This window comes from Halichoerus grypus, chromosome 12, assembly GCF_964656455.1.
Source record: "Halichoerus grypus chromosome 12, mHalGry1.hap1.1, whole genome shotgun sequence".
NCBI classification, from domain to species: domain Eukaryota; kingdom Metazoa; phylum Chordata; class Mammalia; order Carnivora; family Phocidae; genus Halichoerus; species Halichoerus grypus.
This window is the reverse complement of record NC_135723.1, coordinates 83,249,791-83,277,266: the sequence shown is the minus strand read 5'-3', so window position 1 is coordinate 83,277,266 and position 27,476 is coordinate 83,249,791. Positions and strand designations below refer to the sequence as shown.

The window sequence follows — 27,476 nt, the reverse complement described above, 5'->3', positions numbered from 1 at the left end:
GTTAGGATGTATCGTATCCACGTTGGTGAAGGTATGAACTGGTTCAGCCAAGCTTGTGAGCAATTTGGCAACATGTATATAACTGGGAATGTGTTCTCCCAAGGGTAAGCAGCAGCACTTCTAGGGACATACTCTAGAGAAACAAGCTCAAGGATGTTCACTGGAGAATAATTTGTGACAAGGGAAAAATTAGAAATAACTTCAATGTCCATCAGTAGGTTAATGGATGAACTGTGGTCTATTTGTACAGTTTAATGTTATTCATCAGTTAAAAAGAATGAGCTAGATCTTCACCCAGCGACACAAGCAGACCTTAGAAACATCATGTTAGGTGAAAAAAGCAAGTTCCAGAATAATAGGTTCAGTGTGACACCACTTGCGTAAATTGAGAAGCACTTAAAACATTGCTAGGTATAATTTATGAGTAATTCATATGTGATAAAGTATGAACACATTATGAGAAGAATATCCATCAATTTTAGGATAGCTCCTGCATCTTTGGAGGAAGGAAAAGGGAGGCAAAGGGGACTTTGCCGTGTCTGTAAGGTTGTATTATTATTATTATTATTATTATTATTATTATTATTTTTTTTTTTTTTTAAAGATTTTATTTATTTATTTGAGAGAGAGAATGAGAGACAGAGAGCATGAGAGGGAGGAGGGTCAGAGGGAGAAGCAGACTCCCTGCCGAGCAGGGAGCCCGATGCGGGACTCGATCCCGGGACTCCAGGATCATGACCTGAGCCGAAGGCAGTTGCTTAACCAACTGAGCCACCCAGGCGCCCATATTATTATTATTTTTAAAGAATCCGACATGAGGGGCGCCTGGGCGGCTCAGTCGGTTAAGTGACCAACTCTTGGTTTCTGCTCAGGTCATGATCTCAGGGTCGTGAGATCAAGCCCCACTTTGGGCTCTGTGCTCAGCTTGGCGTCCATCTGCTTGAGATTCTCTCTCTCCTTCTCCCTCTGCCCCTTCCCCTGCTCGCATGTGCTATAAATAAATAAATAAATGCATAAATAAAATCTTAAAGAATCCGACATGAAAGTGGCAATATGTTAATATTTGCTATTTCTGGTGGTGGTTGCAAGGCTTTTGTTATATTACTTCTTATATTTCTCTGTATGCTTGAAATATTTCAACATTGGAAAAAGGAAAAGAAGTCTCCCATGGCATTTTGCACACATTTACACGAGTAGTAATGGATATGGTGCTGTGATTTTGCATTTCCATCTCTTCTGTGAAGGAAACTTTTCAGAATTTCCCTTCTTTGTATCTGCAATGAACTGCTTGTCAATGTCTTCTGAGCTGCAGAAATATCATCTGGAGGGGCATTTTTCCAGCCAATTATTCCACGCCCTCCTGATCTCGTGACTTGGAGTGATTGACTTCGTCTCCCTCATCCAGCTATCTGAGAAAAACAGAGCATTCTAAATAGGCTGCACCTGAACCTCCTCAGCCCCTCTTCCCGGTGCCGGGGCTGGAGGGCTCATCTCTATCCGGGAAGGCTTCCTGCCAAGTGCCTGGCTGCCCTTCTGCTGGGACGGAAGGCCCACTGTCCGGTTTACTTTCTTCTTCCTTCACCTTCCCCAAAGTTTCCTTGCAAAGCCTTACTCTTTGGCTACCCAACGTCTCCCCCCCCCCCTTTTTTTATCCCCAACCCCCTAGTTTTTTCCCATCTCTCTCATGATTCCACCCGTGCTAACCAACTAGAACAGTGGTTCTCAAACTTGACTGTGCATCAGGTTCATCTGGAAAGCTTATTAAAACACAGACTGCTGGGTCCCGCCTCCAGCGTTTCTGATTCAGTAGGTGTGGACGAGGTCCAATGGTGTGCTGGAAACTCTTCCCGGAAAGAAAAATAAGCCCTGATTTGCGGTGTCTGCCAATTCCCATGGTGTAAATATTCCCACGATGGCTGATTTTAAGCCCTCAATGTGACTGTCACTAAATGTGGAGATGGGGAGGGAATGCACTCAACTGGGTCTCCCAAGGCGATACAAACCATCTCCAGCATACCCTTGGCAGTGGGGCCTGAGAAGGTGCATTTCTACTAAGATCCCAGGTGATGCTGAAGCTGCTGGTACAGGGACCACACTTCCAGAACTGCTGTTCTACAAGGCTGAACATGGGATTTGGGAAAGGATTCCTGGATTGTGTGAGTTGTGCAACCTTGGCTTTAAGTCCTAGGGACTGGCATGGGCTACGCTGTAGATAAAACAAGCCCAGGGTCCATCCTGCGGTGGTGCACTGGCCTGGATGTTCTGTGCCCTATTCTGAAAGCCCCCTGCCCACCAACCCCTAACCATGCTGCTCCCACTTCATGCAACAGTCTCTCCCCCTTCCCAGCCCCAAACCCTGCAGCCAAGGAGCATAGCAAGCAGGATGAGTACCCACTAACCCCAAGGGCTCCAGAAAAAGAATTGTGTCTGAGGGTGTCCCTTGCAGAACAAGGCATAGATGCTAGGAAAGAGGAGGAGATGGGGAAGGAGGACTGAGAGAAGGAAATGATGCTAGAGAGGGAGAGTGGGGAAGAAGAGAGAGGCTGATGGTGGGGCTCAGTAGCTTCTAGGGGACTTAGGTCACACCCCAGGGGTCCCTGGGTGGCTCATTGAGCTAAGCGTCTGCCTTCAGCTCAGGTCATGATCTCACGATCCTGGGATCAAGCCCTGCATCTGGCTGCCTGCTCAGTTGGGAGTCTGCTTCTCCCTCTCTCTCTGCCCCTCCCCCTTGCTCATGCTCTTTCTCTCTCTCTCTCTCTCACACACACACACACACTCTCTCTCTCTCTCAAATGAATAAATAAAATCTTTTTTAAAAAATGAAAGCACCAAATGACACTGTCCATGCCCCTACTCGTGACACAACAGCTCCATTCTGGGAGCATGTTGATCCTCCCACTGTGTCTACCCAGGCAGATCTGCACGGGCTGCCTCTGGGAAGAACAAAGGAGGCTCTGTAGGCGCTGGGGATGAGCAAACCCATGGGGGAGAAAGGCAGGATTAATGCGAGCAGCATTGCCATACCCACTCGGGATATTATCATGTTGGTATATAGGACTGTATGTCATTAGGATTACAGGCTATAATAACTCCAGGTGCGCTTGACATTTCTATTCAAATTATAATTTGGGGAAACCTATAGGTCTTCATCGCTGATAATTTCTCTGACTCCTTCCTCCCAGAGCCTGTTCGTGCTCAGCCTGCCCCCACCCTCGGCTGGCACACCCTCCGGTGCCCTCACAGCTCCTACCCCAAGGACAGCTGGTGGGACCCCCATCCTGGCCTGCCTGGGAGGTGGGGCTGGGAGAGGAGGAGATGGCTGGGAGAAAGAAGCCAGCACATTCTTCTCATTTTCCAGGTGCAGAAGTTGCAGCCCGGAGAAGGAAGGAGACGCATGCGAGGACACTCGAGCGGTGTGGCTCAGTGGCACCCTGGCTGGGTGCCGCTGCTCTGGCACCTCGAACAGCCCCCGAGAGGGGGACACAGCCCCCTGAGAGACTTCCCACGTTGCCGTGCATGCTTCTCCCTTCTTCTGTTCCTTTCTTGACTTTCTTTCACCCTTTCCGTGCTACTTCCCCCATCCCTTTCTGTCTCCCAAAGCCTCAGCCTTTGTCCCTCCAGCTCTAGCAGCCTTATGCCCCCCAGCCCCCTTCCCCATCGTTGTCGACTTACTCCAACCCTGTTGGTGTTGGCCACGGTACTCAGGCTCTCAGCACACCTCCTCTCTCCTTGGGTGGGTTACATAGGGGCATGCAACCATGGCCAGTTTCAATCAAACCATCTATTGCCAGATGGACACATGCACACACGTGCAGAAAGATGTCGCAATGCACAGGCAGCAGGCGGATACCTCCCCGGAGCTGATAGGGTAGTGACCACTCCTTGTCCTGACAGCGGCCCCTCTTCACCCCTGCAAGGTGGGGATGATATCCCCATTTTACCAATGAGGACACAGAAGCAGAGAAGGTAAAGGGCTTTCCCAAGGTTACACAGCTAATACAGGGAGGATCTGCGATTTGTATCGAGATCTGATTGATTCTGAAGTTCAGGTCCTTTGCATTAACATTGGAAACAGGAACCTTTTCTAAATGACACCTTCTTCCTGGGCCCCATTCCCCTTCCCCGGGGGTAGGGGGGAAAGTCCCCTAGGGTGGCAGGAGATTTCAGTTGCAGCTTGAGGGGCTCAAGGGAGGGGCTAGGCACCTAGACATGCACCTAGAAAGTCCTTTTGAAAGGTGGCTTAGACCCAGGAGACGGACCTGGGGTGCAGACACCCTCACTGAGGGGCTCCTTCCCTCCTGGAACCTTTCCTTCCCATCTCCCCTCCCCCTCGCCCTCTCTCCCTCCATCTCTCTCTCTTCTCTCCACCATCCCTCTAAGGCTCTGTGCCCCTCAGGACTGCTCCTCAAAGAAGCTCTGGTTCTGTGGGAAGATCTGTAGGAGGCTAGATCAGAGTCCAGCCCAGGGTGGGACTGTGCACGGCTGGAGGGACCTATGACTGGAGCTCTTTGGAGGCGGTGGGGCGCACTACCTCATTATGACCACACGATGCCGCCCTTGAGCTGCATACACATCCCCCTGTTGGGCAGGTGGCCCATCAAGACCTGCTTTGCAGCCGGGTTGGGGAGGGAGGTCAGGGTGGCCCCAGGGGCAGGGGCTTCGTCAGACACAGGCACCGGTGGGCCCTGCAGTCCTCGTCTGCTGCCATCCGGCCTTCTCCCACTGGTGTCCGGCTGCTCCCAGGTGGGGGCTGAGTTTATCTCCCACACCTCCCGTAATTGCTGCTCGGCCCATCCACCCAGCCCGCCTTCCTGAGAGCCCACAGCCCCCACTCAGGCCCCTTCAGCACCTTGGAACTCAGTGTGGGCCACACACCAGTTCACCTGTTGGCCTTGGCTTACACCTGCCCCTTGGCGGCTTCTGCATGGGGAAGGCACCTCCCAGCTGCGTTGTTTCTTGCGGACCGTGGCTCTGGTGTGACCTGTACCCGGTGACGGGCTCGGGGCGGCCTGACACTGTGCCCCTCACCTTGGACTGCCCAGGCACAGCAGCCACTGGGGTGGGCTAGGAGGATTCCAGAGAAGGAGGGGTAGAGGAGCTCGGCCTTTCCTGGGCGGAGGATACGCAGGCCCCCGGGGCCCTCTCCCAGCGGCAGGAGGTGAGATGGAGGTCTGCGTGGCCATCCCTGACCTACCATGGCCTCACTGCAGTGCTGATCTCCAGGCAGCCGGCACCTGGCAGGAGGGACAGCTGAGCCACAGTGACCTGCCGTTGTCAGAACGCATCCTCTCCCTCCTTGAGAAAGTGAAGACCCTTCCTGGATGTTCCTTTATTTTAAACTTCTCCACAGTGTTAGGTCCTGCTCTGTCCTTCATCCCAACATTGTTCTCACCTTTGGGAATGTTTTCCTTGGGCCCTAACACAGGCCTTGTATGGGGTCCCCGCCCTCTGCTCCGTCCCCTGCCCCCTGGGGGCTGACACCAAGCGGGCCTCCCCTAGGATGAGAACAGGTCCCCCAGGCCAGCCTGTCCCCTCCTTCTCCAGGGTAAGCAATCCCACCTCCTGTCCCTAGAGGTCTCTGTATCCTGAGGCAAGCAACAGTGTTGACTGCTTAACTAGAACAATGAGGATGTTATTGGAAGGATTTGGGGGTGGTTCACCAGCTTAAGGGGGCACTTGAAGGTCCAGGCTAAGGAAGGGCAGACACTGGGCAGTTCAGGGGACGAAGGACGCACAAGCTCAGTGTTCTCCTCAGCACAGCTGCTGGGATCATTGGGTTCCCAGTCTTGCCTCTCTCCACACGATTCTCATTCCCAGGCCTGCCTTGGGTCTCGTATCCAAGGAGAACAGGAGAAGGCAAGATGCCTTGAGTGACAATCCCACCCGGAGTGCCCACGGGGTGGGAGAGGTAATTCCCCAAAAGGATCCCAGAGGGAGACGGTCTACAAATGGAGGACAGCAGGCTGAGAGCTAAGCCACCAACACAGCGTCCACACCGTTAATTGAGCCACTCTTGTGTTCTTTCTTACCTTGTGGAATCTCCCACTAGACAATGCACACAGATGAATGATTAAATGTGTAACCGAGGCACAGAGAGGCTCAGCACTTTTCCTGAGGCCAACCAGCGGCTCTAGGGGACAGACAAGTTGATGGCTTCCCTTGTTGCTGTCCCTCGTCTGTGAGTTTGGTGTGTGATCCACCTGAAGCCCTTGGGGGGACGTCCCCCCTGTAGACAAGGCCTCCCGCAGATACTTTTTGGGGTAAGGGCTTCCTGACTACTGTTGAGAGGAACAGCAAGCCCAGACCGCAAAAAGATCCAAAGGAGACTGCAGCCCTGGGGCAGGAGGGCAGGAGGGGAGGGTGGGTGTCCCTCCAGGGCTCAGCTTGCTTGCTCCATGGGGAAGCCGAGCCAGGACCTGAAGGGAGAAGAGAGAAGGAGGGAGCTGAGAGCCCCAGGAAGCAGGCAGGCAGCAGAAATCCCAGTGTATTCCTTCCCTCCACCCACCCAAGGTCACAGCCTAATTCTTACCTGGGATTTGTAGGGGGGCCAGCCGAGCTGGGAGAACTGCAATGTGCTCCCAGGCAAGGGGCTGTTTGAACCTGCACCGTCTCCCCTTCAGGGCAAATGCCTCCCTGGATTCTCCTTGACCTTGGAGCATTTTCGTCTCCTGCGGTGATCGAGGTGCAGTCAGATAGTCTGACACGTTCTGAAGCCTCCATGCTTACTGGGGGAGGGCCCATGCGACCTAACACCGTCCTTGGTCCACAGCATCAGGGCACCCGGGTCGCCCTGGGGACTCTCCCGGAGTCACAAAACACCAGTCCCAGGATGTCATCTTGGATGAGACTTCTGGGGACAGACACCTTTGAACTTGCAGGCATGGGTGTTCAGTCTGTTCTGACAGTGCCCTTGGCTTTCAGCAGATGCGATTGTTATGGCAAAAGCAGGGGTTGGAGGCGGGAGTTGAGTTTGAGTGGCTTAGTCTGATGAAGCCTCCCCTGCCCGTCAAATGAATGGCTCCACAAAGGGGGCAGCCAAGCCCCCCGCCACCCCCACTCCCCATCTCAGTGCTCTCTGGCTTCCATAATAAAAGTCACCCACACTTCCCAGAAGTCCCTGAGCCTGGCCTGGTGCTTACCTGCCTTACCGGGAGCACCCCCCGCCCCCTCCAGGCCACAGCCGCCCAGGTGTGGAGGAAGTTGTGGGACAGCCAACCTGGCAGGTCTGCAGAATGGGTAGCTTCGCCTGGCGTCCACTGCAGAGCTCAGGACGGGATGGTGTGTGCTGGGCTTTTCCTGAAGGCGCTGAGGAGGCACTGGGTCCTGCCAGAGAAACTGGGCCCTCATGCCCTCCCAGACTCCCAACCCGGGCTGGTAAGCGGGGCCCCTTTGGAGACACCAGCCCTGCTCCGGAGGTTGGTCCAGGAAAGAGACCAGAATGTGGGACCGGTGGCCATAGAGGAGAGCCTGGGGCACTCGGCCACCTGCGGCGGAGAGCACTGGGCGGCCGAGGATCAGGGAGCACCCTACCTGGACAGGTATCCATGCTGCCTCTGCAGGGCTGGGCCTGAGCCTCGCGGGAGCCGGGAGCGAGCTTGCTCTCAGACCCCGAGCTTGCTCTCAGGAGGAAGAAAGGAGGCCCCTTCCCACGCAGGGTGCAGGCCGCCCCTCCCTACATGCTCAGCCACTGGCCCAGGGAATCCACACCCGGCAGTGACTCCAAGTGAGAGTCCTCGGCTTCTCCCCCTCCTCCAGCACGGTTTCCTGGGGATCTCCTGGGACTCCATTCCATCCTGCCCCTCCTGCCCCCCTTCCCCAGCTGCGGCCTGCGCCAGAACCAGCAAGAGGACACACTGAGGGGGTGGAGAGAGGCACACTTGGTGGGTTCGAGCCGAACCACACAGGCCTTGGGGACTGGGCCGCGCACGGGGCAGGGCTGGTGAGGGCCAACAGGGAGTAAGCCCAGCCCCTCCCCGCTGGCTCAGGGCTCCTCCGCTCCCCGCACCCCAGGGTGCTCTGTCTCTGGCATCACGGAAGGCCTCCTCTTCCAAGGCTGCTGCCTGCACTGAAGGCACTTCCAGGTGAGTCCAGGGCTCACTAGAGGCCAGCACAGGGCTGCTCCCGGGTTCCTCACAGCGCCCTGAGGAAGTAGATACAGTTAACGCCCCCTTACCCCCTTACAGAGCGGGCGGGGGCGGGGGGCTGCCGAGACTGGTCTGTTTGCAGCTAGTGAGGGGCTGAGACCCAGCCTGAACCAGGTCTGTCTGACCCTAAAGCCCTTGGTCTCCAGGACACAGCCCAACCAGACTAGTGTGATGGTCCCTTCTGTCCCCTCCTTCCCAGAGTCCTTCCCAGACTCTCTTTCCTTCCCCCCCACCCCCCACCAAGGTCTAGGGCAGTTTCTGCTGCCCTCGAATCTCAGGCCAAGTTCTGTACCTGTTTCCTCACCTCTAAAGTGGGCATAATACCCTGTGTCTGGGTCAAATGGAAACATCTCATGCTCCTGCTACCACATTTGCCCACCTGCCCCCCCCCCCGCCCCGTGCCCTTGACCTCCTCCCCTTCTGGTCTCTCGTGAACCATCTGCCCCTGTCTAAGGCCCACCCCTCCCCTATGCCTGGATCCCGCCCCTCTGGCCACCCCATGGACGTCAGCGGGCTACCGCCTGCTCCCTACTGGATGGTCAGTGCCCCCTCAGATCATTGCCACCCTAACCAAAGCCCTCCCCTGGCCACGCAGTCGGAGAGGGCTCTAGCTACTGCCCACCTCGAAGGCAAAACCCCTCAGAGTCTATTTACTCTTCCATTTGTCCCCCCAGCCCTGCACTCTCTCCTGAAGCCCCCACAATCCCTTTGGTCCCCAGACCACTCCTGTCAAGGTCACATGATGTCCACACTGCTAAGCCCAGTGGTTGCTTCTCAGAGCTCATCTCACCTGACCTATTGACAGCCTTGGACACAGTGGGTCCACTTGTCCTCCTGGGAACACCTTCTTCCCGGGCTCCACGAATGCCCTGCCCTGCACCTCCTGCCCCCCCGCCCCCCGCTGCTCCTTTCAGGCGGCACCCTGTGTGGGGGCTGTTCCTCAACGCCCCCAGCCCCCCAGGACCAGAGCAAGCTGGGGGCCGTGTGCCTCCTCTGCTCTCCCTCTACACTCAGCCCTCAGTGAGCTCATCCAAGGCAACTGCAACCCCCCAGGGTGCACCCCCATTTCAAGTCCCTCCCAGGCTCTGCCTCTGAAAGTCAGTCCTGTCCGTGACTCCTGACCCCCTCCCCGCCCCCCCGCCAGGATTGGCCGAGCTGCTCTGACCCTCCGGCAATAAGCTGTGTACTTTGCTGAGAGTCTTACCTTCCCAGGCTCCCTCTTGGGATCTGGAAAGCGGGAACGATGCGATGGCTCACAGGAGGAGGGCCCCGGCTGCTCTCTCCCGTTCCGGTTTGTGCCACACAGGCTGGTGGACCAGCTCCTCGGAACTGCTCTCCTTGGGCCACTCTCCTGCTGATGGGAGTGGGGGAGGGAGCCTCCAGCATTCTGGTCCGGCAGGGTGAGGATGGAGAAGCCGGAGCCCCTGCTGTCCTCCCAGCTCTTCTGTCTGGACCACTGCCCAGAAGGACTGACCCCACGGGAGCCCACCGTTCCCTCAGATTCCCAATCCCTTTCCTGAATTCCCCAACACAGGCCCTGGGCCATTGATTTGCCCCTCGGTTGCTCACTTGGCAGATGCCAACTGCCACAGACTTTGCCCTCTGGGAGCTCCCAGCCTAAAAGGAAGTATAGACGTGGCCCCCTGGATGCTGGAGGCGCTCAAACAAGACTCACCCTGCACAGAGCTCACCGGCCTCCCTGGGAGCCCCATCTCCTTCCCAGGACACCTCTGCCCAAGGCACCAGCGCGAACGGTGGTGGGCAAGGCAGGCAGTGATGGGCTCCCGAGGAGGGTTTCAGTGCTTTGGGGCCGCCCAGGAAGGGGCAGCTCTCCCAGGCTGGGGGCAGGTGAGGACAAGGAGCCTAGGAGGCTTCACCACGGAGGCCTTGTGGGAGCGGCGCTGGGGAGAAAAGTCACAGTCAAGGCCAAAATTTGTAAATCTCCTCATGTCCCTCCCCAGCACCTCCACTTCCTCACCCCTCACTTCAAAACATGTCTCAATGTCAGACTCCTTAATGTGTTTGGAATCCACCCACTTGCTCCTCCTGCCCCTGGCCCCTGCCTTACCCACGTCCCTGCCCTCATGACCTCGTTGACCACAGTAGCCTCCTACCTACTCACTCCACTCGCCTCTCTGTAGCCACAGTCATTTTATTTAAATGTAAATCTCCTCATGTCCCTCCCCTGCTTAAAAAAAAAAAAAAAAATCCTTAAATGGTTTCTTAGCACTCTTCAAATTAAATGACCCGCCCCTACCTAGCTCCCAGCCTCCTCTTCTGCATCAGTCCGTCCCTCTGTCCTGATGTCCCAGCCATGCTGGCGTTCTTCCAGCCCCTTGAGCACGCCAAGCCTGCCTCGGGCCTTGCCCTTGTCTGTCCCCTCTGCCAGGAACGCCGGCCCTCCCGCTCTCCCCCCAGACAACTCCCGCTCCGCCTGCAGCGCTGAGCTGCATTCTCTCTCCCTCGGAGATACCTTCCCCGAGCACCCAAATTAAATCCACTCTGCTAGTCTCTTGCAGAGCACCCCGCACTTCTTCCCAGCACTTCATCTCCTTTTGCAAATAGATCGCTATTAGTGTGATTTGTCGTTGGCTTGTTTCATGTCTGCCTGTCCCACCGGACTGAAAACCCACGAGGACAGACGTCTTGTCTGCCTGGTTGGCTGTTGTAAGCCCAGCACCCACGGTCAGTGTTGATGGAATGGAGGAAGGAAGAAAGCAGGGAGGGAGGGCTGTGTGTTCCTGCTGCCACCACCCCAGCTGACCCCCGCTTCCCAGAGAGTTCCGGGAGGTGGCATCCTCAAATATGCATCCAAGCTATACCCACGCCAAGAACTCCTGCTAAACATGAGGCATTTTTATATCGTGACCTTCCTCGCTGGCTGAATCACCTTTATATGCCTTTCTTCATGTTAGCTTCATGCTTCTTGATTTGTCACCTGCTTGGTAACAAGTTGTCCCTTGTAATTTTCTCCCTTTAATATTTACATTTTCTTCACTCGTGTTAAAAGAGGAATATTTCTTATTCAAGTTTTACTCATTAACTTATGGGCCATCCTTTTTAGCGGCGCAGTAATAATATTTTCGGGTCTATTGTAAGTTCTTATTGTCCTCATGGTTTCATTAACCATAAAATGAAACTAAATAGAGTTACAGTTGTTTAATTTAACATCTGAGTCTTATTCTTGTTCAGGAAATAATTTAGATAAAAATAACTATTGTATACCCTGAATAGTGTACGAATCGAGGTACTGCAGTTATAGACTCTCATTCTATTAATAATCTTAGAGTGTCCTGATTTGTTTCTTTCTGATGTTAATAGAAATCCAACCTCCTCTGCCCACTCTACCCATCTGAACTCTCTATATCTGGGAACCTGGACTCTGGGGACAGGGCCTCAAAATCTGAAAGCCAGCACACTTCCCTGGGGTTCTCCAGGATTTGACTTCCAGGAGAAAGAACCTTTTCCCAAAGGTCAGATGTCCACATGTGCAGAGAGAGCACTCTCCTCCCCATTTCGAAGTGGAGACCAGGCCTGGAAGCATCACCCTCTGAACTCAGAGGGGGCAAGAAGCAACAGAAAATGGCACCCGTGGGAGCGCGTGGGCCCCTATCTGTGGTCCAGGCCATTGTGCTACTGCACCTGCCCGCAGAGGCCCTCCGAGATGGCCTGGGGGGAACTGTGGGGAGTGGCATGTCCCAGTGACAGGGAGCTGGTTCTCAGCAAACGTAAGCAGAAAAGCTGGTCTGGAGGGAGTCTGGGGGCAGGGAAGTGGGAACAGAGGCTCAGGCCAGTTTTCCAGCCTGTAAGGGAGGAGGCCTGCATCTCCAGGAGGGAGGGCCCATTCCGTTGCTCTGGCTCCAGGCCCTGTCACCACACTGTGACCTCATTCCAGGCTGCCAGGAAGTCTCCTGGTGACCAGCACAGCCTCCTGGGCTGTGGTTCTTGACTCGGCAGTGGGCAGTTGCCGAGCAAGGGTCTGGCAGGCCCTGCAAGGTTGCTGCTTACCCCCTTCCACCCATAGTCACGGAATAAACTTGCCTTCAGGGCTCCTCTACTCTTACTGAGTTGGGTCCCTGGGCCCCTGCAGTGCCCTGGGACGTTGGACAAAAGTCACGTTTCTCACTCTGCAAAGGTCGTATCCAGACTCGGCTGTGTGAAGGGCCTGTGTGAAGAAGCCCCGAAGAAAAGCCGGCCACTGTCCTCACCCTGCTCCCTCCATTCCTTTCCCTCTTCCCTCCCCACCCCAACCTCACTGGTCTTCCGGTGGAAGATCTCTTCTCTAGGCCTTTGTCTTCCCCCTTCTGTCCTCAGCTCTCTTGGTCTCTCTGCCTGTCTCCTCATCAAGCCCACCTCCTGTGGGAATTTGACTTTCTTCTTCCCAGGGCAATAAATAAAGCCAAGGGGGGGAAAGGCAGTGAGAAAAGTAAAAGGGAAGGTGTTTGCCACCCGGTCCCCATCCAAGGTCTCCAGGGTGAGGAGACCAGGGCAGCGCTGGGAGGGACACTTGGGGCGAGCGAGGCCAACGTACCATCTGCCACTTGCTGGCAGCCACAGCCTGACTGTGGTGTGAGGGAGGGAAGAAGAGACCCTCACAGATGTGGCTGAGGAAAGAGGCATCGTGAGTCATCGCGGTCGCTGGACAGGCACTGATCTCGGTCAGTGGGTAATGGGCGGCACAGGACTGCCGTTCTGGGCAGAAGGGACGTACATGAGGTGAGGCCCACGCTCGCCTCAGATTTCTACCAAGGCACTTGCCAGGTGGCGGAGACCAGAGTTCAGGGCTGCTGAACGGGCTGGAACCCGAGGGGCAGGGTAGCCGTCACAGGCTGAGTTGGGTCTCCCACAGATTCACATGTTGAAGCTCTAATGCCCGGGATCTCAGAACGTGACTGTATTTGGAGAGAAGGCCCTTAAAGAGGGGTGAGGTTAAAATGAGGCTGTTAGGGTGGACCCTGATCAATCTGACTGGGGTCTTCCTAAGAAGAGGGAATTTGGACCCACAGAGACACTTCCAGCCTCCAGAACTGGGGGCAGTAACTTTCTGTTGTTGAAGCCACTCAGCCTGTGGTGCTGCATCATGGCCGTGCAGAGGGCTACGATGGCCCAGGGAGGGTGCTGGAAGGAGAAGGTGGCCTCTACGAGGGCTACCACGGTGCTCGGCCGAGGCCCGAGCTGCCACAGCCAGGGTGAGGCTCCACCAAGCCCAGCCGAGGGGCTGCTATTCTGAGCTCCTGCGGGCCGCGCAGGGCTCACGGGGTTCCAGTCCAGTAAAAAGTAGCAAGACCTCAGTGAGGACTTCAGCATGCAGGAGTGATCCCAGAGAGGGATCCCCTTAGGGCTAATGACCGCACCACACTCTTAAGACAAAGGAAAAACAAAACCAAACCAAACCCAAAAAACACACAGCAAAGAAAAATACTAGCCTGCCCGGATCAAGATGGTCCACCTGTAATTTAATTCTACCAGAACAAAACTCAATACCCTTTAAAGGAAGAAAACACAAACTAGGCCTCCTACATAATGTCCCGCAAACAATAAAAAGCCATTTCAGATGGGAGAAGGAACAGGGAGGGAGGCGCTCAGCATGCCAGCCCTGCTCGGGGGCAGGACCCCCCAGAGGCAAGCCACTTCCGGGAAGGGGACCTGCGGAGCCCCGCGGACAGCTGGAAGGAGGGTGGGGGAGGACAGAGGGGCAGGCAAAGAGGCTCGGGTATCTTACTTTATTTGTTAGGAGTTGACAGGTCAGGGGAAGAGTTAGGGAAGGATGGTAGCAGCTGAGGAGCGTGGTGGGCGGGCGAGGACACTGCTGTTTATAGGTGGTGGGGAAGCAGGCGATAGGGGGAAATAATTAAAGACAGAAGAAGCGAGCATGATTTTTAATAGTCAAGCATGTATAGGACCTAGGACTCAGGCGGGCCCCTTGGAAGCCCTTTGGAAATACTAATATGTTCTGAGGAGTTCGATGAGTGGTGTTTCAACGTGAAGTTGTGGGGTGGGGGGACAGTCACGGTCCATAGCCTGGCCTTACACAAGAGCAGGCCCCGTTCCAGACACTTCATTTGTTCCTGCAGCTGCCTGTGAGATAGGAACTATTATTTTCCCCATTGTTACTGATGAAGAAGCTGAGGCACCAGGAGGTCAAGCACATCCCCCACGGTTCCCCGGCCAGCAAGGGGCCCAGCCAGGATTTGAACCCAAGCAGTGAGTCTGGCTCCGATGGCCCCTTCTTAACCGTTACACTGTGGCCTCCAGGAAGAAATCTAGCTTGGCCACTCACGAGCTCTGTGACCTTGGGAAGTTGGATTTGCTGCAAAGAAGGCAGTTCTCCTCCCGGGAAATGGAGAAGGAACCCCCGCTCTGCCCGCTGCAGGGCCCTGCTGGGAAAGCAGGGGAGGGGAAGGCCCTTTGTGAAGGCTTAAGGAACTCGGGGTTCTCACTGGTCAGGAGTTTTCTCAGGAGCTCAGGAGCGAGGGTACCTGCTGAGGCTCCAGCTTCCAGTTGGGGCCTGCAGATGGGGGCCCCAGTGCGGGGAGCCCTTGGGTTTGAATCATACACATTTTGAGGCATCATCTGATTATGCTCAGTTGTGCAGGGAGAGGCAGATGAGAAAAAGGAAAGTATGATTGAATCTCAAAAAGAAATGATTTTGGTGGTGAATTATCCTTTTCTACGTGCCTTGCAGGGCACTTCCCTAACCACCTCATCTACTCCGTCTTTCAAAATGTAGCTCTCGTGTAGGCACAACTATTCCCATTTCACACGTGAGGCAAGGCTCACAGAAGTCAGGAATCTTGCTCAAACCCCCATGGATGGTGAGTGGTAGGGGTAGGGTTTAAATCCAGATGTTTAACACCGAAGCCCACACTCTTTTCAGGCTCCCTTCCAGCCTCTTAGGTTAGGACTCCCCCCGTTAGTCTCCATCCTTCTTCCAGAACTGTCCTTGACTGAAGAGGGTCACCTTGCCTGGTCGTGTCTCCTTCCCGAGGCAAACGACATCAGCTACTGACTCAGGCCAGCTCTGACAGGCCCTCTGCTCCCTGGGTGTGGATCTGAGAGCATTCCCTCATAAACCTCCCTGGGTCAGCTTCCTGCCGAACCCGAGACACACGGACCCTCTTCTGGGAGCAGGCCAGCTGCTGGCAAGGGAATTATAGATTGTAGACTAAGTATGGCATCCCCTGTTTGCACGTAACAAATCTGGAACTTAGGCAGCTGCCTGCTCAAGGGTACAGAGCTAGCAATGGTACAGTCAGGATTTGAGCCCAGCCCATCAGAAACCAAACCCCATGCCCACTACACCCCTCTTTCATTCGTGAGGGGGGCAACCCCCAAAGAACATACCAGGAAGGAGAGACGGGGCTTGGGCCACAGTGCAATGGAGGCAGAGCCCCTTGGTCCTACCTGGTAGGGTGTTCCATCCCTGTGCGTGGGCACATGCAGGTTTGGACACTTTCCCACGCCACCCGGAGGCTGCCTTCAGCAGGGAGGGCAGATGGAGGCCTGTGGGCTCAGCACCGAAGCTTCTTGCAAAATGGGGAAGGCGGTGCCTACGGGTCACACTGTCTCCGGAAGGCAGCCTGCTGTCCCTCAGAGAGCTGTATACCCCAACCCTGACACCACTAGCTGGGGAGCTGGGGGGTCTTGCAGGTCCCTCCCCACTCTGGGCTTCATGCTCCTCAGGAGGGCATCTCGGGCTCAGCCACAGGGCCAAGGGTGAGTCAGCCTTCCCCTCCCGCCCCACTGCAACCTTTAAACACTCCATCCCTCCTGCTGGGCCTGCCTTCCAGCCCTCCACCCCCTCCGAGGTGCTGCCACCTCCCGACTCCCTGCGCACTCCCCACACTCCCTGAGACCTCCGTCCCAGCTCCCTGTCTCCCTGCCCACTCCAAGCCCTGGCTTCATTTGGGGGGACCTCAAGCTCCGTGTAGCAGGCTCATTCCACAGGCCAGCCTCCTGGGCCTTGGACCTCCTCAGCTGCGGGCCTTTCCCACCCCCCCCCCCAGCTCCCCTGGGGCACTCACACCCTTGGCTGGCTCCCAGCTGCCCTGTCCCCACCAATCCCCCGCTGTCTTCCAGTCGGTCAGGTCAGCAGGTTCACTCCCTTGCCCAGCCAGGCCTGCTTGCCAAACCACCCGAACCACTCCCTAACAGCCCTGAGTGGGGAGCAGGGGCTCCATGCCCTCCCCCATCTCCTCGTTTCCCCCACATCAGAACACACTTCCTGTGGTCCCAACACCATGTCCCAACAGCACAGACTTTTGTAACTGTCAAAAACGTGGCAGAGCATGAAATCAGTTACATAAGTTATCTGGCTTAAGCTCTGGTGCATTCTGTTTGTTTGTGACAGGGCAAAAATGGAAATTTTTGCCTCAAGGTGGAGATTAAAACAAAGACAAACTCTAACAGCCATCTCATGGAGAGGCCTGACTCCAGTATGTCCTCCTAGCCCCTGTCACCACTGCCAACATGGGGGACCACCTTCTGCCTTTCACACTTGCCCCTCAAAACCCCAACCTTGAATGGGCCCCACAATCCTATTCCACCCCCTCAGAGCTCCTAGGGAAAAATAACCGCATAGTCTTGCAAACTGATGACACAAAAATCCAGGTCTTTAACCTCAGGGGAGCCTCAGCATCCAGAGGACAAGCCTTTGATTTGTCTGTATTTCTCTCAGCAACTGTTCTCCACTTTCTTTTTTTTTTTTTTTTTTTAAGATTTATTTATTTATTTATTTGAGAGAGAGAGAATGAGAGAGAGCAAGCACATGAGAGGGGGGAGGGTCAGAGGGAGAAGCAGACTCCCTGCCGAGCAGGGAGCCCGATGCGGGACTCGATCCAGGGACTCCAGGATCATGACCTGAGCCGAAGGCAGTCGCTTAACCAACTGAGCCACCCAGGCGCCCTGTTCTCCACTTTCGAGACCTGCCTCCAGCCCTCACCCCCCAAGGCTGGAAGATAACCTCTCTCCCTTGACCCCCATGAGAACGGAGGCCTCCAACCATAACCCGGCCCCCGGCGCGCTGACCCCGCCCCCTGCGCTCTCGGGTTGTGGCTGGCACCTCACTCTGTCAGTTACATCCTCTTTCTCGTAATTCCTCAAGTTCTCCCTCTCTCCTGGCTGTGAACCCGAAGCCCAGTAATATGCCCGAAACACAGAGTTCCTTAATTCTGTGTCTCAGGCGCTTCGGTTCTCTTTCCTCCCCTTCTCAGCGAAGCTTTTTGAAAGAGTCATCTGCAGCCTCATATACCAACTTTAATGGGAAAAAATATTACAAATAGAATCCAGCAGAAGAGTAATAAAAATAGTATAAATGACAAGGTGAAGTTTATTCCAGGAATTGGAAGACTGTCATTAAGAAATCTATTAATGCAACTTATCTCACGAATAGATTAAAGGAGAAAATCATAGGATCATTTGACAGATGCCCAAAGGCACTTGATAAAATAGAGCATATATATATATATTTGAGAACCCTCTGAATAAACTAGGAATAGAAAGGTAATTCCAAAATGGGATAAAAAACAAATCTAAACCAGAAGCTGATGTCATGCTTAAAGATGAAACACTACCCGACAAGCACACAAGTTTGTCCTTGATTAGCTCCAATCAAGTAAGTTCTAGTCAACTGCAAGGAAAAAAGAAAAACAAGTGATAAAATTATTGAACAGGGAGAGTCAAACACCTGATATACTCTGTAGACAACTTGAGGATCAAAGGAAAATTATTATAATTAACAAAGTTTAATAAGGCAGGTAGTTAGAAAAAGTATAGAAAAATTGATTAGCTTTTCTATATAGTGATAACAACCAGTTAGAAAATATAATAGGGAAAAGGGTTGCATTCACAATAGTAACCAAAATACAAAATATTAGGGAAGAATCTTAACAAGATGAGTGCAGGACCTCATAAAGAAAAGATCTCACACTTTACTGAACAGGGGGTCATGCTTGGTTTCAAAATAAGAAGACGATCCCGTCAAAGTGTCAATCTTACCCAGACTCATCTATGCATTTTCCATAATTGCAATCAAAATCTCAATTGAGTGTTTGAAGAGAAGTTGATAAAATAAATCTTACATTAATCTGGCTAAATAAATGTGAGGAAATAGAGAAGAAAAAAGCCTGAATTTGAGCATCCCCTGACGCTTGTCATATCTAATATGAACAAATATATCTCAAAGCTATATAATTGCGGCAGTAAGATATTGGTATCAGAACAAACAGACAGATCAGAGGAACAGGTAGAAAATCCAACTGGCATTCCAAGTCAGTGAGGGAAAGAAAGTGCTATTCAAGAAATGGTGCTGGGAAGAAGGCTGTTTTCTGATTGGATTTGATTTACTGAACATTAAAAATTTCCATATGTCAAAGACACTCTATAATTAAAATATTTACAGCTGAAATGATATGATGTCTGGGATTTGCTTCAAGATAATCAGGGGGGAAGTGGGAGGGACAGAGATGAAACAAAACTAGCTATATGTTGATAATGGTTGAAGCTGGATGATGGATATATGCAGAGTTTCATTTTACTGTTTGGTCTTTTTTTTATATGTTTGAAAATTTCCAAAAGAAAAAGTTTTAAACATTATATGAATTACAAACTCAAACTAAAAAGATATTTTCAATATGACGCACAAAGATCAACTGCCTTAATATATAAATTGCTCTCAGAAAGCAATACGAATTTTGACCATTCCAATAGGAAAATAAGCAAGGTTTAGAAATTGGCACTGACTGTCTAAAAAGATGTTCGATTTCACTAGGGATCAAAGAAATGCAATTTTTTTTTAGAAAGGAGATTTACTTTTCAACTGATAACAATAGCAAAGATTAAAAAGATTGATAATGCTTAAGGCAGGTGAAGATGTGAGGAGGCTCTCTCCTGTATGGGGTGGAGGGTAAACTGTTCCATCCACTCCATCCACTCTGGGGGGAATTTGACCTGGGGCCTTTAAAATATGCTTACACTTTACTTAACAATTCAATTTTTAAAAAAGACTTTATTTATGTATTATTGGAGAGAAAGAGAGCGTGCTTGAGAGCGTGCTTATGCACGCGCACGCAGGGGAGGTGGGGAAGGACAAAAGAGGAGGGAGGGGAAGAGGGAAAGAACCCCAAGCAGACTGCAGAGTGCAGAGTCAAGGTGGGGCTCGATCTCACAACCCCAAGATCAGGACCTGAGTAGAAACCAAGAGTTGGATGCTTAACCAACTGAGCCACCCAGGCACCCCTCAACAGTTCAATTTTAAAATAATTTTTCCTATAAATATAAACACTCAAAACAAGTTCACAAACTTGTTCATACATGTGTGTTTATCACATTATTATTTACAACCGTAAAACGTTGGAAATGCCAAATATTAGTTAACAGATAGCTTAAGTGAGTTAGGATGTATCCACACATTAAAAATGATGATGGGGGCACCTGGGTGGCTCAGTTGGTTGGGCAACTGCCTTCGGCTCAGGTCATGATCCTGGAGTCCCGGGATCGAGTCCCACGTCGGGCTCCCTGCTCAGCGGGGAGTCTGCTTCTCCCTCTGATCCTCCCCCCTCATGCTCTCTGTCTCCCATTCTCTCTCTCAGATAAATAAATAAAATCTTAAAAAAAAAAAATGATGATGTAGATCTATAATTAATGATACAAAAAGAGGTGCTGGTGAGTGAGAAAAATCGGATTAAAAACAGTGTACAAAGTAGAATACCATTTCAAAAAAAATGTGTCAGGAAAGATAAGAACGTACACCAAATGTTAATAGTGATTTCTGTGTGATAAGACTGAAGGTATTTGGGGCTTTTTTTTTAAACCTCTTTCTGTATTTTCAGATTCTTTTTTTGTGAGAAGCAAATATTACTTTTATCATTAGAAGAATAAAATTATTTGTTTTTAAAAAAAAAGAAGGAAAGAAGAAAGGATAGAAGGAAGGAAGGAAAGAAGGAAGGAAGGAAACATATGTCTTGCATGTTTTTCCAAAGCTACTCTGTGTCTATACAAAATATATGTGTTTATCTTTTTTTTTTTAAAGATTTATTTTAGAGAGAGAGAGTGAGCATGAGTGGGACGGGCAGAGGGAGAGGGAGAGAGAATCCCAAGCAGACTCCGAGCTGAGCTGGAAGCCCACATGGGGCTCAGTCTCACGACTCTGAGATCAGGACCTGAGCCTAAACCAAGAGTTGGAGACAACCAACTATGCTACCCAGGCACCCTTATGCGTTTATCTTTTTTTTTTTAAAGATTTTATTTATTTATTTGACAGAGAGAGACACAGTGAGAGAGGGAATGTAAGCAGGGGGAGTGGGAGAGGGAGAAGCAGGCTTCCCGCCGAGCAGGGAGCCCGATGTGGGACTCGATCCCAGGACCCCGGGATCATGACCTGAGCCGAAGGCAGACGCTTAACGACTGAGCCACCCAGGCGCCCATGCGTTTATCTTTTTAAACACAAATGGCAGGTAGCATACTCTAGACATTGTTTTATCCTTGCCTTTTTCACTTGACAGTAGATCCTGGTTATACCAATTCAGTCTCCCACCAATAACGCAGAAGTGGCCCCCGATCCTTACGTTATGCTATTTTTGATCTTTGTTGAGTTTTGATGGGTAAGAAATGACATCTCATTGTAATTTTAATTTGCATTTCCCTCATTATAAGTGAGGCGAACATCTTTTCACATGTATAAAAACAAAGAATTTTTCTTTATGAACTTTCCTCATATCCTTGGCCCATTTTTCATTTTTTCTAAAATTCTCATTTTTATATTGATTTACAGGGACTCTTTAATGAAAAAGTAGGCATTTGTCTGCCATATACATTTGCAAATGTCTTTTTGCAATTTATCATTTGTTGTTTGATCTTACTGATATGCGCTTTTTTCCAATGCAGATGTATGTTATTTATTTATTTATTTTAGATTTTATTTATTTATTTGAAAGAGAGAGAGAGAGAGATCACAAGTAGGCAGACAGGCAGGCAGAGGGAGAGGGAGAAACAGGCTCCTCGCCAAGCACAGGGCCCGATGCGGGGCTTGATCCCAGGATGCTGGGATCATGACCCGAGCCGAAGGCAGATGCTTAATTGACTCAGCCACCCAGGCACCCCAGATGTATGTTATTTTTATATAGTTGATTTAATAGATCTTTTGTTGTGTGGCTTCATAAGCTCTCCCCTCCTCCAAGATATTTATATGTTTATATATATAGGGGCACCTGGGTGGCTCAGTCGTTAAGCGTCTGCCTTTGGCTCAGGTCATGATCTCAGGGTCCTGGGATCGAGCCCCACATCAGGCTCCCTGCTCAGCGGGAAGCCTGCTTCTCCCTCTCACCCACTCCCCCTGCTTGTGTTCCCTCTCTCGCTGTCTCTCTCTCTGTCAAATAAATAAATAAAATCTTAAAAAAATTATTTATATGTTTATATATATAATTACACACATATTTTGTAATGCTCCATATTTTATTCAAGTGTTTTTATGTCTTCAGTTTTAACTTTTACATACTAGCTCCATTATTTTGTGTCAAGAGTCAAGTAGGAATCAACTTTTATTCATTGAATCATCTGTCTTTTCCTTTCTAATATGAAATGCTATTTTCTGTTATTCTAAATTCCCACATAAAATTGGGCCTGTTTCTGACCTCTTTATTCTGTTTTAGTAATCTGAATATTCTCCAATACCTCTCTATTTTAATTATGTTTTCATATGAGGTAGAACTGATCTCTTCTCAAGGCTCCTCTTTATGAGAATTTCCAGGCTACTTGTGCATGTTTATTCTTCCATATGAATATAAGAATAAGCTTGTCTGGTTTTAAGAAAAAACATTAAGTGTTATATAGATATTTAATGGTGAAGCATAACTTAGGAAGAATTAACATCATCATAGTGCTTAAGATCAACATTTCTAATTCAAGAAGGTTTTTCAACTCCATTTGGTGAGTTCTCCTATTGTATTCCCCGAAAATGTTTTAAAATTCTTCATATGGGGGTGCCTGGGTGCTGCAGTCAGTTAAGCGACCTACTCTTGGTTTCGGCTCAGGTTGCCATCTCAGGGTCCTGGGATGGAACCCCGCATCAGGCTAGGTGCTCAGCCTGGGGTCTGCTTGAGATTCTCCCTCTCCCTCTGTCCCTCCCCCACCCCACTCTCTCTCTAAAATAAACAAATCTTTAAAAAAACTCTTCATATGGACCTTATCCTCTATTGCTAATACAATCGGGTTTTCTCTTCCATTGTATTGTTTAACTTCTGGTTGTTTTATATAGGAATGCTATTAACTTGCCATTTTAATTTTGCATCAGCAATCCATAGAATTTTTACTACTTGCACTTTTTTGCATTGATTCTCCTGGGTTTCCAAGTTATGTAATCACAAAATTTTACATTAATGATACAATTTTACTTCCTGTTTTCCAATTTGGTGCTTCATTTCTTTCCCTTATTTAACTACTTTAGTTAATACTTCATCTAACTGCTCCTTAGTCTAATGGGAATCTTTCTATAGTTTTATCATTAAACTAGGTGATGGATTTACTTTGAAATAAATAGGAAAATAATCAACACATGGAATAGGTATACTATAGAAGAGGAAATAAAAATGGCTTGTGAATATATGAAAAGATGCTCAACTTATCCAGGGCATTATCAGCCTGTCCCTTAAAATACTAAAATCTAGACTTTTGTCCTTGTTCCCCGGCTTTTCTCACTGGATGCTTTCTTTGGGCCACCACCCCGACTGTCCACCACAAGCTGACAGCTCCCAAGGCCATGGCTCCTGGATTGACCTATCCCCAGAGCATCCATTTATATACTCAACAGCTTTCTAGACCTCCCCACTTGGGTCTCCTGCAAGCCCCTCAACTCAGCACATTCAAAACCAAACCAATCATTTCTACCACCAAACCTCTGCCCCATCTTAGCGAGATGCGCCACCCCGTCTGCCCATCTCTCCCTTTCTCCCTCTTACTTACCCCATTCTTCAATCAATTAAGTCCTGCCACACATTTACCTTCTAAATATTTGTTTTAATTTGCCTCCCTCCACCCCGCCCATGGTCTTGATTCAGCGCTTCATATACTCCTCACCTGGGTTATGACAATGGCCTCCTACATGGATTTTCCTTCTCTATTCCTGACTCTTCTAGACCCAGCTTCCAGAATTATTGCTGTCACAGTGTATTTCCAAAACACAAAGTCAACCACGTCACTTTCCTTCTTACAATAAGTGGCTCCCCATTGACACCAGGATGAAGTCCAAGCTCCTGACAGGGTCTATAGGGCTCCTGTGGCCTGGCCCCATCCAGCCATCTTCGATTTCCCCACAGCCCATTTTGGGTTCTCTGCTCTAGTAATACCGAAGCCTGTGCTGGTCATCCTAACCACCCCCCAACCTCTGGGTCTACCTTGTGTGCATCTTTACTCAAAGCTTGCTGTTCACCACTTACTGCACTTCGATTTGATGGTTTTAAATGAATGAATGAATGAATGAGTGTGTGAACATGCACATGTATGAAACCAATATGTGCACATGGTTAAAAAAACAAATTGTATCAAAAAGCTGATTATGAATAGAAACCAACACAGGGCCACCTCTCCTGGCCCCAGTCCCACTTCCTGGAGGCAACCACTTTTAATTCTTTGAAATAAATTTGGTATTTACTTTCATATCTCTCTCTATATATTTATAAAGTTATGTCTTGATTTGTCAAATTTATTCATCATTTTTACCTCTTATATAACTGATGAGGGTTCAGTTCTATTATACTGCCCACACCTGGCCTCTCCCATTCTATCACAATCTTTGGTTAAATAGTGTTTACATTGTTGTGATCACGTAAACATGACCATTGCAGACTCAATTGGGGTACAAATGTTAAATTTTACTTGCCTGTGTAGGTTTTTGTTTTTCTAGGAATTTCTAATTGTCTTTATTTTATTTTTGTCATGATCCCCTGTAAACATTTTCCCTGCTTTCTTCAGAAGCTCCGGCACCCCAGATGCCTCATGGAGTCTCCCTTTCATCAGAAGACCCCTGCCATGAGCCCCCTGTCCTCAGGCTCCAAGCTGGACACAGTTCCCTGAGCTCACTGCACAGCTATCAGCCTGGGACTTCTTCTGACTGCTCTCCAGATTGGAGCCACTGTTTCTCAATTTTTCTCTCTGCCTTTCTTGCCTCATTTATTTATTTTGTGGGGCACATTATTCATAACTTCCTTAAATGGGGTGCTAAGTCCTTATATACCTGAAAAATGTCTTTTTTTAACTCTGACGCTTGATGAAATCTGTCTGAGGGTGGAAATCGGGATTAAAATTACTTTCTCTCTTAGTTCTGGAGGTCTGGTTCTTCTGCATTCTGGGGTCTGGCGCTGCCATTTGGAATTCTCATGCCACTGAAATGTTCACTGAGATTTTATATTTTCTCTCTGAACATCTTTTGGTTATTTTCTTTGCCCCCAATTTACTGAAATTTTAGGTAGACATACATTGCTGTGGGTCTATTTTTATTCTTTGTCCTAGAATGGACTCTGTACTGACCGCTATACTTTTGGGTTGAGAATTTCTCTGTATTATTGATTTGGGTTTTCTGCCCTCGATGTTCTCTATTTTCTCTTTCTGGAACTCCTATTAGTCCAATCTGAATGTAACAAATTGATTCTCTTTTCATTTCTATCATCTTTTCCATCAGTCTTGTTAGTCTGCTTTCTGGGACATTCCCTCAAATTCATGTGCCAATTATATTGAATTTTCATCTTCTACTTTCCAGGAGATTTCCTTCATTTTATCTTCAATTCTCCTGAATGTTTTGTTTTGGCAGCCATTTTCAAAATGTTTTTACTTCCAAGAACACTTTCTTGTCCTCCCAGTTTTCCTCTTTGCTCCTGTCTCCATGGACATTAATTAGAGGTTCTGTTTGTTTTGTTTTAGTTTCCTATGTTTTTCCCATTTCCTCAGGAGTCTTCTTTTTCTCTGTGTTTCCTTCAGTTTCATTGTGTTGTAGACTCTCCTCGGGGTGGATTATCTTTATCCATTCATATATTTAAGAATAAGACATTGAAATGTCATTTGGGAGTGGTGTGTGCATGGGTGGGCTTTTCTCAGCGGCTGAGTTAGGTTTTGGGTTCTTAGTTGGAGCTGGTTATTATGTGGGGACCCTCACGTGCCTGTTTTCTGGGACCACTCAACTTTCCTAAGAAGAAACCTCCAGTGCCCTGGCTGTAAATATTTTGCTTGGTGGCAGGGATCAACTGTTACAGAAGCAGACTTTCAGTGAATCTCCCTTTTCTGGTACCAGATCTCATTCTTGCCTTTTGTCACAGCTGGCCCTCTGGGGACCAGTTATCAGGGGCTCTCCAGGGGCAAATAAGCCCCTTCTGTTCCATACCCCTTTCTCTGAGCACTGTAAGCTCACATTTTCTCCACTCTTCTGCTAGACCATCCATACTTTCATCTACTCTTAGTATTCTAGAATTTTATGGAAACCTCTCATCTGCTGATGATCTCTCCTCATCATTGTCTGTTAATATTTTTTAAACAAAATCCCCTTCCTTTAAGTCTAGATGGGTCTTGAGAGAGAAGGGAAATAGGAGTATGTTCAATCTGCCATTTCATGCGACTGTTTCACCACTGGCGGAGCCCCTATGGACAACAGCTCTTTCTCAACCATCTCTGGTCGCCAGAGCCGAGCACAGTGAATGGCATCGGTCAACAGTCTGTAAAATATCCATGAATGGAAGGGAAACCTACTGATCTCTCCGAATCCCTCATGCTTACTACAATGCCTGTTTGGCCAAGATAACAAAGTACACAAAAATCATGTCACATACAGAACGGTGAGGTATTATAAACATTCTATCTGGAGAAGAAAATGATGGTGGGGGCATAGGAGGATGTGCATTCTATGCCTACAAATATCAGAGAGATCTCATATAGAAGGACTGACACTTTCCATGTGGCTTGGAGGACATGAATAGGACAAGGAGAGGATGGAAGATACTCAATGACAGGTTCAGCCCCTCACATGTAATCTCAGCTCAGCCAGCTTTCTGATGACGGGACAGACCACCTACAAAGGTAATGAGTTCCCTGCCCTGGAAATGTTCAAGCAGATCTGGACAACCAGCAATTAGAGTTGCTGTGGAGAGAATTCAACTCACTGGTCAAGAGATAAGACTGGATTTTTAAAAAAATTCTACTAGAGTTGGGCGCCGGGGTGACTCAGTCAGTTAAGCGTCTGCCTTCCGCTCAGGTCATGATCCCAGGGTCCTGAGATCAAGCCCCGCATCGGGCTCCCTGCTCAGCAGGAAGCCTGCTTCTCCCTCTCCCACTCCCCTGGCTTGTGTTCCCTCTCTCGCTGTGTCTCTCTCTGTCAAATAAATATATAAAATCTTTTAAAAAAAAGTTCTACTAGAGTTAAAAACACCCTCCTTTATAGCAAATATTTGATAATACCCTCTTTATTATGCTGAAAGAAAATAATAGAGAGTAAAACCTATTTTTAAAAATAACATATTTTTAAAAAATTAATGCAATTCCCTAATTGAAATATAAAAATAAAAAGGACACGATATAGGAATATGTGTTTCAACATATAAATGCTCAGGCATGATGATGCATAAGAGAAGGAAATAGTGAGATGCTTGCATGTCTATGCAGAATCATCATGAATGCAATGGGTGCCAATGCACACTGATACAAGTGTGTTGTTTTGATGCTCAATTACTGTGGGGAGCTTTGCCTTCAGAGATGGGATTTTCTAAACTAACACACCACTCTTAGTGAAGTTCTGAAGTACAATCTCTCTTTGAATTATATACAGAAACCTTCTCAGCAAATTCAACTGTGTTTATATGTACACCAGAGTTCAAAGATAATTATGAACAGGTTTCTACCGCTTAGCAAGGCATTTGAAAGCTAGGGGAGATATGTGCCTTTTTGTGCAGGACTGTCTCTTGCATTGCAAGAGGATGGGCGTATCTGGCCTCCCCCTACTCAGTGTCAGTAGTGTTCCTCTAATCATTGTGACAGTCAAAGATACTCCTCCTCCCCATGTTTCCAAAATGCCCCCAAGGGTCACTGCTTCTGAACCACTGGACTAGAGGATTGCTAAGCTTCCTTCCAACCCTTGGATCCTCTGATTCCTTTAGGAGCTGGACAGTCAACAGGAGGGCAGGTGAGTCTGGCATTCTCTAGTCTCTAGAGCTACCTGGGCTGGTGGATATAGAGTAGCTACTACCTCTGGAATCTGTGGGGTCTTCCTCTTTGCAAACAGAACTGGGTCAGCCAAGATACCAGCAGCTCCATGAGTCCCCACCCCCATGAAGGAGGTTCACTGAATGGGTGTGACTGACT

General features: G+C 49.6%; 1 long non-coding RNA gene across 3 annotated transcripts in view; it reads right to left on the bottom strand.

The window, feature by feature from the left end:
* Positions 1-27,476, bottom strand: part of LOC118533854 (uncharacterized) — a 46,095-nt gene that overhangs the window by 9,335 nt on the left and 9,284 nt on the right. The gene's annotated exons all lie outside the window — the stretch shown is intronic.